The sequence below is a fragment of the Stigmatopora argus genome, chromosome 9 (genome assembly GCF_051989625.1).
Source record: "Stigmatopora argus isolate UIUO_Sarg chromosome 9, RoL_Sarg_1.0, whole genome shotgun sequence".
Classification (NCBI taxonomy): domain Eukaryota; kingdom Metazoa; phylum Chordata; class Actinopteri; order Syngnathiformes; family Syngnathidae; genus Stigmatopora; species Stigmatopora argus.
The window spans coordinates 7,013,346-7,025,835 of NC_135395.1; the positions used below are offsets into that span (position 1 = coordinate 7,013,346).

A 12,490-nucleotide genomic window follows, 5' to 3' on the forward strand; every position below is an offset into this window, starting at 1 on the left:
GAATCAAATAGACCCCAAAAACTATTCCAGAATCATTTTTTCACACTAACCTAATGTCACCAAAAGTTGCATGTTTGCATGTTGTCACCAGGCTTTTGTGGGTTTTCTCCGGGTATTCCGGTTTCCTCCCACATCCCAAAAACATGCAGGGTAGGCTGGTTGAACATTCTAAATTGGCCCTGGGTATGAGTGTGAGTATATATGAATGTGCCCTGCGATTGGCTGGCCATCAATTCGAAGTGTCTCCTGCCTCCAGCACCCTCCATGACCCTCATAAGAATAAGCGGTTCAGAAAATGAATGAATAATCTGACAATGGCTTAATTGGTGTGTTCTAATAAAAAACAACACCTAAAAATTAACTTTATCACCCAGCTATCATCTATGATTAACGCAAAAGTTGCAATTTTAGTTCAAGTCCTCCTCAAGAAGACGAACAACAGCAAGAAGAACAAAGTACGAATTTGAGACCCCCCTTTGACAGTCTAAAAAAAAGGCCCATTAGGAAAATGAACACAAACACCTCATTTTCTCTCTTTTAACAGAAGCACCTGTCACATAACACGCAACCACCCACACTCACAGTATGATTGGGCTTTTAGTTAGTGTTATCTACTGTATTTATGAGTGTTTTTTTCCACTGTAAAAATCCTATGTTGAGGGAAAAAAATACAAATCCAAAATATTTCCACCAAAGCCATAAAATGTTTTGTTTGGCATTGTTATGCAAATAAAATGCTAATTCAGAATCCACATCAGGTTGAATCATTTTAACCAGTTTGAAGTAAATGACTCAAATATAGTTCAAATCAACATCAAATAGACGCAACCTTGTGTGTGTGTGCGAGAGAGAGAGTTTTTGAAGTGTCGTGTCTGTGATAGTTAAACTTCTCCTGCTTTTCCCAAGATGTAAGGATTTTTTTAAAGAAGCTCTTTGAAACCTTTTTTAGATGGAACCAACGTCTCAGAGATGTCTTCGGGGGACTGTGAACTTTGCATTTGTTTGCGATACAAAAACACAGCAAGAGGGAGAAAAAATGAGCAAGTTCCCGCTGTATCCAACATTTCTGTCAGTGGTAATATTGTAGCTCCATCAGATATCGTTTCATGAGACGATTGAAATAATCTTACTGAAAAATCCTGCTTGATCCGAGCCTGAAACGTGCATATTTTCATTACTATAAAAACGAATGCTGCACATGCAAAACCAATTGGTCTAAAGGAAAATTAATCCTTTAGATGGCACTCTTTTTTATCATTGCCTACCATTGACGGTGCCAGACACCCAATCTATTTTGACTGGGAGGGTTCGCAGCAATCATTCGCATTCTGAAAGAGTGGCTTTCACAACCAGTCCTGTCAGTTTAAATGGATTTGACTTCTATCATTGCCGGTGTCAAGCAATTAGTCATTCATTTCAATTGTATTAATTTTGATTGAATTTCTGTTTTATTAATTTTTAATTAAGCCCCACTGGGCTACAAGACGCAGATTCCTAAGCTTCGGGAAAATATAACATTTTTTAGTTGAGAAATTACACTAACATTATCTTAAAACTGGCGCCCACTGCGGGATTTGGGGTCATTTAGGCCACATCTTAATGAGGTTAATATAAGTATTTTTAATGATTAAAAATACTCACTTGCCCTATGAATTAAGATGCATGCTATGGGACTGAGTTGAAATGGGAACGAGTTGGAGATTTGCTTAAAGTTTTGCTCACTTTCTTGCAGAAAAGAACAGGAGATCTATATTCAGGTGAAGAGTGGAGGAGAATGATTAGAGACTGTGGGTCGGAGCGCTGAGGCGTGGCATCGTCTGTGTGATAAATTGAAAATATAAACATGAAGCAAAACACATTTATTAAGCAAAGAATATTAATCAAACCTTATCCCTATCAATCTCAGAGAAGCGTCATATTGGGAAATGCTATCTTTACTGGCTACACAAATTACCGCCACAATAACTCCTTGTTTGCACCGTCAACTTGACCAAACCTAGAAAACATGCAAACAGACTTCCCAAGCATGCTGTGGTTTCTTGACAATGATTTTTTGAAGCGTGCTACAGCATTTTTAACTTCAAAGTAGCATTTCTAATTTATTTTAGGATTATGAGTTGTCAAATTTTCTGTATTGGTGGCAAGATCAAATTCTCTGAAGAGTTGTCAGGAGTCTAGTGATCAATCAAATTAGTTTTTGTGTGTGTGTGAGCTTGTGTGTGTGCTTGTGTGTACGTGTGCATGAGTGTGTGTGTATGTGTTTGTGTGTGTGTTGATGTCTGTGCTGAGTTAGTTAAATGGTGCAATCCATCTTCATTGAGTGATAACAGGCCAGAGTGGGACCACCCTTTATCAGCCATGTACACGTCCATCTTTCCCTGTCAGCAAGAGTGATCGGTTGCGAGGCATGCTGATGAACGCCAGCTTAATTTACCTTGTCCAGGTGGGCCATCTCTCTTTTGACTATATTCTATGTTCTATGTCTCTGCAATTCTGCTGCTGTACAAAGATAACGACTACCTAACTCTACCAATGTTTATGACTATTTGTAAAAATCCATACAATAGTAGGGGAATAATTCATGGAATGTGTCATGTAAAAGACAACCAGACTTGTACAGTTAATAAGTTTCAATCTAATCGCAGTGTGAAATTACTGTGAGTGATGTTATAACAGTGTAGCTATTGAACACTGATGTGGCTTTACAGCCAATAACCCAAGAGACGTCAATATTCTTCATGTGAGCAGACACCCAAGATGCGCCTCACCTCTTTTCTTTCCGTCTCCCTTGTGGTTATCTCTGCCCCCGCGTTCATCCTTGCATCCTCAAAGCCTTTCACTATGCTCTTGCACCTCCCCGCCCACCTACAGTCTAGTCTACCTTGCTTTCTTATGCTATTTTCTGCTCAGACAATAAAATATGTTCCCACTGTCCACAGAAACACACTGACATTGTGTTCTCAAGAAAAAGCCAATAACTCTTCCAAAGGGGATTTAATCCCAACATGTCGGAAATTTTTCATCATCTTTTGAATGTGCATTTATACTCTGTATCTTTATGAAAGTGCTTTTAAAGTCTATTAAACACCTCTTGTGCCCTTTTGATAATAATCATTCTTGGTATAGTCCAGTCTTGGTATGATTTAAAAGTATTCATTGGGTAATTAGTCATGCCATGTAATTTTGAATCTGTAAAATAATACCCTTCCATCCATACAATGCGCCAAATCACAAAGTGGGAATATACATAGGTAAGTATAACAAGTCAATCTGAAGCATGAGAATGAGTGCGATCTGATTAGGCAAATATGTACCGTAATCCAAAGCAATTTAACTTTATGCGATCACGCCAAAATGGAGATAGAAGAAGAAAAGGTAAGGCCTTATTTTTTGATGACATAATTAGGTCCGCTATTTTGAATATCTATGGAGAGGAAAAGCTCCACATATTGCTTTATTTAAACCCCGCTTTTGCATGCATACAGAATTATATATGTGCATGTTCTCCCCGGGTCTGAGTGGATTTTCTCAGGGTATACCGGTTTTCTTCCACATTCCAAAGACATGCATGGTAGGCTAGTTGGACACTCTAAATTGCACTTAGGTATGAGTGTGAGAGTGAATAGTTGTCCATCTCCTTGTGCCCTGCGATTGGCTGGCCACTGAATCAGGGTGTCCCCTGCCTGGTGGCCGAAGTAGGCTGGGATAGGCTCCAGCACCCCCCATGGCTGTGGCTAATACAGAATACTGCTCCCAGAGTGTTTACAAAGTACCTGGACCATATTACACCAGTTCTGAAATTGCTACACTGTTTACAACACACTTAATGGCCTCAGACCAAAATATATTTGTTAGGAGCAGCTCGTTTGTCCATCCTGGCTTGCCGTTAGGCTAGAGCAGCTGCAAGTGATCCTTGATTACTTCCTGATGTGCATATTTAAGCACCACGGAAGTGGTAGTCAGCATTGGATCGTCCTGCGTGACACTGCATACATCGCTGCAGAGGTACTGTTTCTCCATGCTCTGGTTTTGTTTCGTTTGGGGATGTACAAGTCCTTGTTATTTTGTAAAGCCTTTTGAGTCATTAAAGTTACTGTCATGAGCACAGTTCGTCTCATCCCCTCTTGCTTCCCCGCTACTGGGTCCAAATCCCTCCGATCGCGCCACGACGTCTCGGCGCGATCGTAACAACATTGTTGATTTGTTTGCCCACTATGAAGAATCTAGACCACAAAGGTCGTCAGGAAACGATTCCAAGAAGAAGGAGAAGAATATGTTAAAGAAATAAGCGTTAGATGCAATGCCGATGAAAATGATCAAATGAAAAAAAATTGACCCAAAATAACCAAACTGAAAAAAACGTCAGACTGTGGTGAGGTCTGTCCTGTTTGGGGAGTTGTTTTGGAGATGTTAGCCTAGCTTAGCTAGCCTCCTCATTTCAGAGCGCTTGCTTTACTCAATGTACCAGATCACCAACTGTTCCCACCTGTTAATCTATTGGCTGAAGGTGTCAGCTGATGTAAATATTAATGCAAGCAACATTGTTAATTGACAAACTAATTTTGTGTCCTCTAAAATGATTGTATTATTTATGATTGAATATATTCTAAATGTATGTTTTTCAATAAATGTGCTAAACAAAGTTAAAATCAGAGTAAAATTGTTGCTGGGCATTGTTGTTTATGTACTTGTATTGAAGACTGACATTTAGATTTTAATTTTCCATCATAAATTTCTAATCTAGGAAAAAAGAATCCCTAAAGATTTGGGCTTTAGACGATTTTGCCCACGTAAGGCAATTTTCCGTGCTTTTACAAAACTCTTGTAAGGCGTGGAAAAGAGAGCGAACTGGAGAATGCAACATTTTTTTTGCTGATTTTTTTTTTAAGTCAACCTCAAATAGCTCGTAATTCTAATAGGTCAAAGAGATAATTGCAGGAAGAAAAATGAAAAGAAATTCATTACGTTTTTTTATAGAATGGGTCCCATTTGGCTCAACATTGGGAATTTTGCATCAGAAGTTGTAGTTTTGATACGATTCATCCCATTGGTTGCTGGCAGATGTGCTAATTTATCTACTCTGGACAATTTGACAGCTCTTTTGGCAAGCGATTCAGCAGCCAAACTGGTCACGTGGCTAAAAGTTCTACATGCACCGAGACTTGACTTCGCCCGAGCCATCATTATAGCGCTACCCATTTCTAGTCTATTTGCTAATACATAATTTTGTTTTTGGACATTGTTTTTGTACTCCTCGGTGACAGTGCGTTTTAGGTTTAAGTTGTTTTCTTCCTCTGTTTTTCGGTGTTTAAGGATACTGACATGTTTGGATCAAAACATTGCTTTTGTTTGTTGAGAAAATTCTGCATCCAAATCCTGCTTCGAGTCCAGTATTGACACAAAAACCACAGGGCACTGTTCTGACAAATGGCTCCTATTGAGCCTACCAGCACAGTGGTGTGATATAGATCATTTATCAACATGGTCATAGCAGGGGCTTTTGACTAAGGCCATTAGATATCAGACATTAGCTATATGATCCTTCATACAAGTGGGATGTTTTTTTATTTATATATTTTTCAAATTTTGTACCCTGATGGTTTCTCTCGCTAAGTATCAAGATAATGATAGGATTATCTCATTGACTCGGCAGGTGGTTTTGTTTTAAACTGAATGTGAACATCTATGTAGTACATAATAAACGTTTCAGTTCACTTTTGTTTTTTTGGACTTATCTGTTGTTCACTGAGGTGGTCGAGGGGTTACCACAGTGATGGCAAAACTACGGCCCGGGGGCCACATGCGGCCCGTTAAATGTTTTAATCCGGTCCGCCGAATTTGATAATATTAAATGAATTAACCTTGTTAATTTTTATTTCCCCAGCAATTCTAAGGTTTTCCACTAGATGACACTGTAGATACATTGGCTTTGTTGAGGTGAAACGTACTTTACCCTTTGACCCTTCTTGACCCATGCCCCTCTTTAAAGATGAGTGGACATAAGAAAAGGAAAGTGGACATAAAATGTCTAGTGTTCAATGCGTAGTGGACAACGAAATATTTTTTCACTGAATACCGATCATCTGCTGTTTGCCTAATATGCCAAGAAATTGGCGTTTTTTAAAGAGTATTATATTAGCCGGCACTTTGCCACAAAGCATGCTAACTATACTAGGAAGCTGCCAACAAAAGAAAGGGAAGCTGCTGCTCTGAAGTTGACAGCTAATTTAAAGGCTCAACAAAGTTTAACATTCAACAGTCAAGTACCAAGGTCAGTTTTATGCTTTCATTCAAAATAGTAAAGGCCAGAAAAACACTGTCTGAGGGCGAGTTTTTAAAAGAATGTATGGTATGATGGAGACAGCAGGTGTTTCGTAAGTTATTGCTCAGCTTCTCATTTTTATCCGAGGTATCAATGACACTTTTGAAATAACGGAGGAGTTTTTGTCAATGGAGTCTCTGAAAGGACAAACACGGGGAGACGAATTGTTTGACCGCGTGTCTGCTGTCATCGAAAATGGGAAGCTCGGATTTCGACAAAATTGACAAGTCACTTCAGTTGCTGGCCTGTCCTCTATCACAAGACCCCAAAACTGCTCCAGTGGAGTTGCAGCTCGAACTGATCGGCCTTCAGTCTGACCCTGTCTTAAAATAGAAGTTGAACTCTCTGAAACTAAATGACTTCTATGCTTCAATCAATGAAGCCGCGTTTCCAAGGCTCCGGCGGACAGCGCAGAAGATGCTATGTTGTTTAGCTCGACCTATGTGTGAACAGACCTTCAGCATCATGAACATCAACAAAGTCAGCCACAGATCCAAGTTAACAGACTGTTCAGTGGTCAGACATAGGCTTTATCATCATCATCAAATCATCAAAAGCCTTTATTGTCATCATACACAGCTGCGTATAACGAAATTGGTGAATATATGTACAACACCTCAGTGCCATTCTGTGAATCGGCACAACAATACTAAATCCCGACTTTGATGCACTGGCTAAAATAAGAGACCAACAACACTTTTTCCATTAAAATTTAAAGTGTCTCCGTGATGCGCACGTTCTCCAAATAAATAGTGTGCGCTGATCAAATATAATTCCACTCCATAGAGTGACTTTGTGCCACTGTTTCATCCTTGCACTCGTCGTTGTTGTCTTTTGCCACCGGGGACACAAATTGAATAGAAGCAGGACAAATACATCTCCAGCTCCTATTGTTTTTGGGAAAAACAGACAGCCAGGAGGAGAGTGATGGTGATATCCTGAGGGATAACAGAACTGTCCGTGCTTTAAAATAGAAATGGTTGATCATTTTTAAAAAGGCACATTTTATTCCTTTGATTTTCAGTGTTTTAAGACTCATTCCAAAGTCAGATCTTTTGTTGTAATGCTTTTCTTCATTTTCATATGAAATTAAAGCACACGTATGGCATATGTCAAGATGTGTATTCAATGAGGTGGGGTTACCAAACAGATCCATCCATCAGCTCCGGGTCCGGCCCCTTTGCCAAATGTTAGAACCCATTGTGGCCCGCGGATCAAAAAGTTTGCCCACCCTGGGTTAGCACGTCGGTCTTACATTTCTAAAATCAAGGGTTCACTCCCAGGTTTGCACTTTCCTGTGCGGAGTTTGCATGTTCTACCCAGGCTTGTGTGGGTTTTCTCCAGCTCCAGCACCACCTGAAACTGGATAGCGGTACTGAAAATGAATGAATGGATATTCTATACTATCAAATGTCTTTACAATATGACAATTTGCCATATTCGAGAAAGTAGCTGGACAAAAGCCGAACAAATTGAAACTGCTCACGCTGGGTTTGTTTAGGCTATGGAAGAATATGATTGCTATTTTTACCCAGTCAATTCTCATTTCCTCCATCTCGTAATCTTTTTATGTCTTCTCCATCTCTTAACAGGCCTCCTTAGCGGAATCCATGCTCTCAGCCGCAAAACAGGTAAAAAGCTCAGTATTGATTTAGGATACCATTATATGCTGCTGTTTGATCAAATAACTGTGAGAAACAAAAGGAGGTGAGTTGAATTATTTTCAGGAGCCTCTCAGTTGGTTGTAAAATCACCTTTCTCTCTTTTCCTAACAAGTACTCCAACATAGGCAAGAGTGGGTGGCTTTGAGAGTCGATAATGAGGCTTAGCAGGGAAGGGAAAAAAAATAATAGTATATGTGTGACCAGTGTGGAAGAATAGTTTTTCTGAGGCTTTTTGTCTAGCAATGCAATGAATTATTTATTTTCTATTTGGTGGTCTCCATATTGTTTTTCTTGTCGGCAAGTTTGAACCGAAGATATATGTAATTGTGATTCAAAAGGGGGCTCAAGATTGAGGCCAGGGGAACAATTGTGCCAAGCGGGACAGTATTTGGTGGTCAAGTCAAGTGTTTTTGCCACATGAATGCCATGTATTGGGCTTTTTTCAAAATCCCTAACGGCATAGTATTCAGCGTAGGTGGTACATATTGGGTGTTACTTCTGGCTAAAGGTTAACTGATTGTTTGGGGCTGATTTTATGAATTAAATAAATCATGTCAGGAGTTACTTAGCCCCATTATCCCTCTAGCATTTGGTCACGCAGATTCATGCTCATTGACATAAGAATATGTAATTGTTAGGTAATTTTAACGCTGTTACAAAACCTAACATGTTAACAATTGGTTCGTCTGTGATCATTTATTCTGGGAAAGAGGACACTTTTTATGGCCTAATTACTCTGTCTTTCCTTTGTGAGTGATTTCTGTCAGATATGTTTAGTGAAAGCTCACATTCAGACTATTCCAGCATTAAAAGTAAAGAGATGAAAAAAGACTGAAACTTACAGACATGGTACAATTTAGTAGATTTCCACACCAGAAAATTATTTTATCAATTTCCTTAAACCTTGTGATTTTCTTTTTATTTTGGCAAGAATCCATTGCATTTTAAATTTCATAACAGATTTTTTTTAAACTTAATAGCTGGTAAAGAAAAATATTTAATTTTTCAAAGAAGTATACTGAAAAAACTAACTTAATACATAATGGCTGTTTTACAATAAAAGAAAACTGACTGGAATTTGAAAGAGGCAAGCTTTTGTTCAAAAAAATAAATATCAAGATTGGCTGGTCAGGCTTTTCAAAGTTGGTGATTGGCCAGAAAAATCGGTGCACCCAGTGTTCTGGCGACTATTTGCAATTACGATCGGCTTACATCCTACATTGGCCATCAAGCTTAACATTTTGTTTTTTTAAATGAACGTCACAGATTTTTCTTTGTCTGCGTGCGTCTTCACAAACATAGATGATAATCATGATGCCTGTCATAGAAAATAAATGATGCAATGCTATGTGTGATGCCAATAAGGTCCACTGAACACACCTGATTGGTTTGAGCAACAAACTCTATAACATGTTGTATTCAAGACAAATGGCACCATGATCAGATGGTTCATCCTGCTGGCTCTGCAGTGGGTGTTTTTATCTGCAACATAAAATAGGAAAAAGGATGAGCCACCACTATCATGCACATTTAAAGAGGATCATTTCCAACCGAACCATCCACTAGGAAGAGATTATTACCTTCTCTCTTATTGTTGTCATCTCTACCCTTCGAAAAATGTTCTTGTTGAGACATTGATGGGATTCATTTGCATGCAAAAGTTTAGGACACTGACCTATAACATACTTTCAGAGAAAGAAATGCAGGATTAAACAGCAGCTTCCACGGTGGGATTTTCTTTGTTTTGAACATTAAATTGGAATTTGATCTCTGTCTTAAATGATAGTTTTTGCGTGAGTTTGGTAGCTCCCAGTTTAATTTGCCCAGTGCATGCCTTAGATTTTAGTAACTAAAAACATTGTTTTATTCTCTAGCTACCATTTCACCCTAGTCACCTTCAATTATTATTGATGACATCAATTTAGGTGCACTTGACAGCAAAACAAATGACCTACCTCAAATTTCATACCTGGAACACAAGTTTGACCTTGGCTAAGAGTTTAAAAAAAGTCATCTACTTACCAAAACTCTTTGCGCAGGAACTTGGAGGGAACAAAGCATTGTGACACTTCAAGTCAGCCTTGGCCTCAAGAAGAGAAGAAAAATGCTGTGCGTGCGCTGTTAGGAGTGCAACGGATATGAAAAAACATTTTGTCTACGACAGCATATGCACTATGTATCTGCTCAGTAAATCCGGCCTTTTTTAAACCCTGGCTGTCAGATTATCTCACCCTTTAGCATTCGTGACTATAATATGACAACGTTTTGTTTGTTTAAGCCATAGACAATTTTGCAAAGCAACCGGATTCGCTAGATTATTGCCGTGTAATTACGCAAAATCCACTCTGCCGGGCTTCAAAAGGATAGAAATATAGATGTCCACTCCAATCAGTACCCTAGAGATAAAGACTCCTGCTATGGTGTTTTGGCCAAGAAAGCGAACCTTTGAACCATGCCATTTAAATTGACACTGTAGTTACAGGATCAATTCAATCCATCTTCTCAAACCCAGTTGACCAAAAAACGGGACTACACAAGGTCTCTTCACAATACCTCTGAATGGTCTTTCCTGATTTTACAATTTTAAGTACCAATATTCCATTTTTTGTACACAGAGTATTCCAAAATCATCAAGAGTCACACAGATCCAAAACTATTGTATTTCTGAATAAAAATAACTACAGTTTGCCTCTGCATAGCTGAAACCAATGACGTTTTCTGGGGTAAGCATTCCAGCAGAGGGCATATGACTCTATTTGGGGAAAATAAAACAACTTGAATGCTAGCTGCCACTTCATGAAACTAAATGGATGAAAAAGCCTACCTTCGCTAATCACTTCCATTAAATGACTTCTGGCTTCCTAGCCACCAGCCAAAATTGAGTTAAAACTGTTTTCCCCTTTATTTTTTATTTCTTTATTTTACCAAAAAAGGACTACAGGTGGGTTAGTCAAGTTCAATCTATCCAATTCAGTAAAGTACCTGAAAAGGTGATTATCAGACTTTAAGGCTGCGTGCACACGTGGAGTTCAATACAAAATCATTTAAAAACAAAACCTATATCAATCAATCCATGCTATAAAAAAATAATTCAGCTGTGCCAAAGTAGCCTCGAGGCTAATGAGTTATTACCAATGCTTGTTATTTTTATAAGCACATGGTGCTTCTGAAATGTATGTGTTAACACACACAATGGTCCCAAAGCTCCTGTCACATTCGCTTCGCCGGTCCCACCTGCTTGTTTAGAACGAAAAGACAATTGTTAAAATAAAAATCTCTTTTGAAAAATGGTTGTTTAACAAATAAAAGATTGAGTTTTCACACTTAGAGAAGGTGAAGAAATTCAATCTATTGGGATCCGACAGCCGTTTCTGGCCACCATAAAAAAATTCAACTCTATGTTGCAGTTTGGACAAACGTAGCGAGAGAATCTTAACATACACAGGCACACACACACACACCCGTAAATCACGCCTCAGTAAACCACGCGAGTGGTTAGTGCATCGGCCCCACAGCTCTGCAGTCCTGGGTTCAAATCCAGGTCATGTCCATCCGTGTGGAGTTTGCATGTTCTTCCCGGGCCTACGTGGGTTTCTTCCGGGTACTCCGGTTTCCTCCCACATTCCAAAAACATGCATGGTAGACTGATTGGACACTCTAAATTGCCCCTAGGTATGGGTGTGAGTGTGCATGATTGTCCGTCTCCTTGTGCCCTGCGAACAGCTGGCCACCGATTCAGGGTGTCGCCCGCCTCTGGCCCGGAGACCGCTGGGATTGGCTCCAGCAGCCCCGCGACCCTAATAAGGATAAGGCGGTTTAGAAAATGAGATGAGATTTATAAGCCTGGCGAGCTGTCACGCGTCTCTTGCCCTATGCCAGACTAAATATAAAGTAGAAACAGTAGAAAAAAATACAAAGTGGCCAATATAATGACAAATCTTTCTGAGCTTTCTCTATTTGCACTGAAATGCATTGTTGGTTTATTGCGACTGTATTTCAAGACTGTGCCTTTTTAGAATAAAGAAAGGCAACCATTTGCACTCACAATCACACTATTACCAAGCGGAAATTGATCTCACGCTTGCTAACACCAAAGGCAGGTTAGTGAACCACTAAACCACCAGGTGGGAATCAAAATATTAATATAAATCCATAGGAAACAATTAAATATCTTTACTTTGAAAAAAAATGGAAAGAAATTGCCTTCCAAATAGTATTTTCCTTTGGGTTTAATCAGTTTGAATAAATGTCTGAATTGAACTTTTTGACTGGCATCACAGAAAATTATGTTTTCCATCACATTCGAAGCTTTCTAGATGTATGTGCCGAATCTTGTCTGTGACGCAACAGGTAGAGCATCTTTGTGATTGTACTGAGATAAAACTGCAGTCGATTGTTGATTAATACAAGTATGACCCAGGGAAAAACATTTTATGTTATCTTTCCCTAGTGAAATACCAGCAGAAGAGGCTCTGTGAAGAAATCTGTGCTCCCATGCTGGATA

At 39.2% G+C, this 12,490-nt stretch overlaps 1 long non-coding RNA gene across 1 annotated transcript; it reads left to right on the forward strand.

The window, feature by feature from the left end:
* Window positions 1–3,974: 3,974 nt before the first annotated feature.
* On the forward strand, window positions 3,975–10,540 carry LOC144082731 (uncharacterized). The gene is made up of 3 exons (XR_013303326.1): window positions 3,975–4,005; window positions 7,915–7,953; window positions 10,026–10,540. It is a non-coding gene; the product is annotated as an uncharacterized LOC144082731 (long non-coding RNA).
* The last annotated feature ends 1,950 nt before the right edge of the window (window positions 10,541–12,490 follow it).